Source organism: Rhinopithecus roxellana, chromosome 15 (assembly GCF_007565055.1).
Source record: "Rhinopithecus roxellana isolate Shanxi Qingling chromosome 15, ASM756505v1, whole genome shotgun sequence".
Taxonomy (NCBI): domain Eukaryota; kingdom Metazoa; phylum Chordata; class Mammalia; order Primates; family Cercopithecidae; genus Rhinopithecus; species Rhinopithecus roxellana.
Genome location: NC_044563.1, coordinates 61,405,335 through 61,411,063, shown reverse-complemented (window position 1 = coordinate 61,411,063; position 5,729 = coordinate 61,405,335). Strand labels below are relative to the sequence as shown.

The following is a 5,729-nucleotide window of genomic DNA, read 5'->3' as shown; positions in this document are numbered from 1 at the left end:
TTTCAAATATGGCCATAAAAATTTCTTTTTAAATAATAAAATCTTTATATTTGCTATTTATAAATGTTTGATGACTGTAAGCAAACATTTTAGCAAATGCTATTAAACAGACCATGTGATGCCCAGTGAGCAATATCTCCTTCTAAATGATCTGATTGAAAGTAAGAAGTGATACTGATTGTCTTTTATAATGTAACTAAAGTTGATGAACAAACAGTATGCATGAGATGTTATCTTTAAAGCAAATGGAGTTTTTGTTTTGGTTTTTATTTTCTTATTTGTTTTTTATCCCTCACTCCCTTTAGAGCTACTCAGTGGAAAACATTTTTTCTTACCCCTGTATAAAAATGTTGACAAGCAATAAAAGTTTTTTGCTTATCATAAAAAATAGAAAGTCTTACTTGATTTTTATGGATTTTTGTTTTTGGTTTTGTTTTGTTTTAGAGACAGGGTCTCTGTCTTCACCCAGGATGGAGTGCAATGGCATGATCATAGTTCACTGCAACCTCAAATTCCTGGCCTCAAGCAATCCTGAACCTCCTGCCTCAGCCTCCTGAGTAGCTAGCGCTGTAGGTGTAAGCCCTACTGTGCCTGGCTAATTTTTTAACTTTTTTGTAGAGATGGGATCTCAGTATACTGCTTAGGTTGGTCTCAAACTCCTGGCCTGAAGTGATCCTCCCACCTCAGCCTCCCAAAGTGCTGGGATTACAAGCGTGAAGCACCACCCTGGGCCAAAAAGTCGTACTTAAAGTTATAAAACACACTTTCAATTTAGAAATAAATTAATCAACACTTGCATCTTCATTCAAAAATAATACTCCTCTCTGCTATCTGAGCTAAAGCTGGCTACAGGTAGTCCTCAGGGACATCTAGAGAAAGGCTTCATTGGCTTCTCTTCTCTTTCACACACTCATATATTTCTAGCTATTATTTTAACACTGTCAAGGTCAAAGCTAAAAGAAAATAAAACCAATGGTAATTTTTTTTTTCTTTTTAACAAAGTTGCGCTCTTGTCTCCCAGGCTGGAGTGCGGTCGCGCGCTCTCGGCTCGTTTCAACCTCTGCCTCCTGGATTCAAGTGATTCTCATGCCTCAGCCTTCGATTAGCTGGTACTACAGGCACGTGCCACCACACCTTATTTTTAGTGGAGCCTGAGTTTCACCATGTTGTCCAGGCTGGACCTCAAGTGATCCACTCGCCTCAGTCTCCCAAAGTGCTGGGATTACAAGTGTGAGACACCATGCCTGACCTAGTAAAATTCTTATTTATTCGATATTGTCATAAGATGTTTTCACATTTGCTAGGCTTAGTGGTTTTGGGGACTTTCTCTTGGACTTCTTTTATGAGTTCATCCAAATCTCCCAACAAACACTACTGGTTTCTCACCAGAGGTTGCTTTGATCTGGTGAATGTGCTCTATTTCTTTCTGTAGCCCAGAGGTTACCCCCAGTTCTCTTCTGTTGAGGCTTTACTGTGCCTCCAGACAGCCCTACTGGACATCATCTAAGAGGACCTTTTTACAGGCTCTCTCAAATGCACACAGTGTACTTCTGGTCCATAGGACACACTCAGGCAGTCTTGCACAAGCAGATTTGTGAGAGTAGTATGGACCCTATATATGAAACAGCAATTCTTTCTACTCTACCACCACAGAAACTCTCCTTTTTTCTGATTTTCAGCTGCCTCAGAAGTCAGTCATCAGTGCACTCACTACCTCAGCTGTCTCTGAAGGGAGTCATATCTCTGCCCAACCACCTGATGAGACAGTGAATAAGATCTTAACACAGTTTTCTCTAAAGTGGTCCTCTTCACAAGTCTTATGATGAGAACCCCCATTTAACAGCACCTCCTGTGTCATAAGATACTATGTCCACACTACCTCTATATCACAATTTTCCGACATCAGAGAAAGAAAAGAAGTTCTCAGCAAACAAGGCTCTGACAACAAAAGCTGGCAGTTCTTGCAAAGACACCATTTGTCTCTTGCTTAAGATACTGAGCTAGCCCACCATCAGGGTGTGTAAAAAGATATTTGCAATTTTAAGATGCCAAGAATTCTGTTATATACATGTTTCTCTATTTTCTCTTTGGGCATGCAGATTAGCAGGAAACAAAACAGTCTTAAATTTCACTTTTTAGGCTGTTATCTTTGTGTCTATATATTAGTCAGTTCTCGCACTGCTATAAATACCTGAGACTGGGTAATTTATAAAGAAAAGAGGTTTAATTATGTCACGGCTCTGCAGGTTCTACAGGAAGCATGGTGCTGGGGAGGCCTCAGGAAACTTACAATCATGGCAGAAGGCAAAAGGGAGCAATAATTCACATGACTGAAGAAGGAGCAAGGGGGAGGTGCCACATACTTCTGAACAACCAGATCTCATGAGAAATCGCCATGCAAAAACAGCACCAAGAGGGATGGTGTTAAGCCATGAGAAACTGTCCCTGTGATCCAATCACCTTCCACCAGGCCCCACCTCCAACAATAGGGATTACAATTCAACATGAGATTTAGGCAGGAACACAGATCCAAACTACATCGGTCTATAATAATTTCTTTAATTCTTCAGTGAATTGCATATTCTCTTTGTCACCTAACCTGTCTTCCTTGATAGTCTGACAGCTCACTTTGGAATTTAGTAGTTGTGATTTTTCTGCCTCAGCCATAACTAGGGAGGAAAAATTCAATTTTAACATTGTATTATAGCAATCAATGAAGCTGTTCTATTGGATTCATTTATAAGAAAGTTTCTCCTACCACCTCATATCCCTTTCTGGGATTTTTGTGTAGGAACCATGGAGAACTTATCTTTAGATTTTATATTCTCCAAAATATTGGGGTATAATTTTTGCTTCCAAACCATTAGAATGGCAAATTTCTAATCCTTGCATTTCACAAGGTAAATAGTAAATCGGTTCCTTTAACCTTATATTTTTAATGTAAACTAAAGTCAAAAGAACAATACTACTGCAGAACTGAAGCCTCTCTCCTCTTAGTCCGAAACTTTAGCTGTCTATGCTATTTAGGCCAGAGAAAACGTACAAGGCTTTGTGTCCAGATCCCTACAAGTCATCTAACCAGGAGGCCACAAGTCCACCCCACCTTCCATTTCTGGTTTCAGGTCCTGAAGAGTATAGAGAAAATCCTGCTTTTCCTGGGGTTTTAAATGCTGGCAAAAGCAAGGCTTATGGTAATAAGACCCAGATCAAAGGCCTATCCTCCTGGTTCGGCCTTCCTGCCTCCACTCCTGCCTCCACCATGTCCATCAGGGTGACCCAGAAGTCCTACGAGGTGTCCACCTCTGGCCCCCTGGGCCTTCAGCAGCCGCTCCTACACGAGTGGGCCCGTTGCCTGCATCAGCTCCTCGAGCTTCTCCCCAGTGGCACCAGCAACTTCCGGGGTAGCCTGGGCAGAGGCTATGGTGGGACCAGTGGCATGGGAGGCATCACAACTGACACAGTCAACCAAAGTCTGCTGAGCCTCCTTAACCTGGAGGTAGACCCCAACATTCAGGCCGTGCCCACCCAGGAGTAGGAGCAGATCAAGACCCTCAACAGTCAGTTTGCCTCCTTCATCGACAAGGTACAGTTCCTGAAGCAGCAGAAAAAGATGCTGGAGACCAAGTGGAGCCTCCTGCAGCAGCAGAAGACAGCTTAGAGCAACATGGACAACATGTTCCAGAGCTACATCAACAACTTTAGGCGGCAGCTGGAGACTCTGGGCCAGGAGAAGCTGAAGCTGGAGGCGGAGTTTGGCAACATGCAGGGGCTGGTGGAGGACTTCAAGAACAAGTATGAGGATGAGATCAATAAGTGTACAGAGATGGAGAATGAATTTGTCCTTATCAAGAAGGATGTGGATGAAGATAACAAGAACAAGATAGAGCTGGAGCCTCACCTGGAAGGGCTGACTGACGAGATCGGCTTCCTCAGGTAGCTGTATGAAAAGGAGATCTGGGAGCTGCAGTCCCAGATCTCAGACACTTCTGTGGTGCTGTCCATGGACAATAGCCACTCCCTGGATATGAACAGCATCATCGCTGAGGCCAAGGCGCAGTACAAGGAGATCGCCAACCACAGCCGGGCTGAGGCTGAGAGCATGCACCAGATCAAGTATAAGGAGCTGCAAACACTGGCTGGGAAGCACGGGATGACCCGCAGCGCACAAAGACTGAGATCTCCAAGATGAACCGGAACATCAGCCTACTCCAGGCTGAAATTGACGGCCTCAAAGGCCAGAGGGCTTCCCTGGAGGCCTCCATCACAGATGCCAAGCAGAGTGGGGAGCTGGCCATTAAGGATGCCAACGCCAAGCTGTCGGAGCTGGAGGCCGCCCCGCAGCGGGCCAAGCAGAACATGGCCTGACAGTTCCGTGGGTACCAGGAGCTGATGAACGTCAAACTTGCCCTGGATATCGAGATCGCCACCTACAGGAAGCTGCTGGAAGGGGAGGAGAGCCGGCTGAAGTCTGGGGTGCAGAACATGAGTATCCATAGGAAGACCACGAGCCCCTATGCAGGTGGTCTGAGCTCAGCCTATGGGGGCCTCACAAGCCCTGGCCTCAGCTACGACCTGGCCTCCAGCTTTGGCTCTGGCTCAGGCTCCAGCTCCTTCAGCCACACTAGCTCCACCAGAGCCCTGGTCGTGAAGAAGATCGAGACCCGCGAAGGGAAGCTGGTGTCCGAGTCCTCTGGCGTCCTGCCCAAGCGAACAGCTGTGGCAGCCCCTCCCAGCCTGCCCCCTCCTGCGGCTGTTCGAGAGCCCGGGAGAGAGGCCACTGTGCAGGGTAGCACAGGGAACAGGAGACCCCCCTGAGGCTCAGCCCTAGCCCTCAGCCCACAGCAGGGAGTTTAATGCCTAAGGACTGCCCTTGTCCATGCCTCCAGCTACAAAACAATTCAATTGCTTTTTTTTTTTTATTCCTGTCCTAAATAAAACCTCAGCTAGCTCTGACAAAAAAAAAAAAAAAAAAAAGTAATTACTTAATGCCTTAAGTGGTGAAAAAACAATTAGCGTCTGTTAAATGCATTTCAAACTAAAAAGTACTTAAGGTTAAGTAAAAATAGACCTATTAAGATCAAGGAGTCATCCCTTTGCTCATTAAAGAGATATGTATCAGTCACAAAATCAGCAGGAAATAAAATTCATTCAGAATAACTTAAAGTGAGAGATGTCAGTGAAAAAACTAATTATAGAATAATGGACATTATTATTATTAGGAAACAAACAAGGTGTGTTAGTCCATTCTCACACTGCTATAAATAAATACCTGAGACTGGGTAACTTATAAAGAAAAGAGGTTTAACTGGCTCACAGTTTTGCAGACTATGCAAGAAGCATAGCAATTTCTGCTTCTGGGGAGGCCTCAGGAAGCTTTCAGTCATGGCAGAAGGCAAAGTGAGAACAAGGTACTTCACATGGTTGAAGCAAGAGGAAGATGTAACCCATTGGGGATTACATTTCAACACGAGATTTGGTTGGGGACAGAGATCCAAACTGTATCACAAGGGATGCTGAGATGCCTGGAGACTGGTGATAGTGAGAAACCATTACAATTCCAGGGGCCGAAGCTGGAGGACCAAACATTGTCAAAGCAGAATGTCTCCTCTAACTCTACATTCTCATTCTGGTGCCTTTCATTTTGTGAACCCAACCACAAGTCAGCTCACAAGAGAACCTGATAATACAGTCCATTTTGGTCTGAAGCATGAAGAAGAGCACAAAATAAT

General features: G+C 44.6%; 1 pseudogene; it reads left to right on the top strand.

Annotated features, from left to right (window-relative positions):
• The first annotated feature begins 3,214 nt into the window (after window positions 1–3,214).
• On the top strand, window positions 3,215–4,815 carry LOC104665220 (annotated as a pseudogene).
• The last annotated feature ends 914 nt before the right edge of the window (window positions 4,816–5,729 follow it).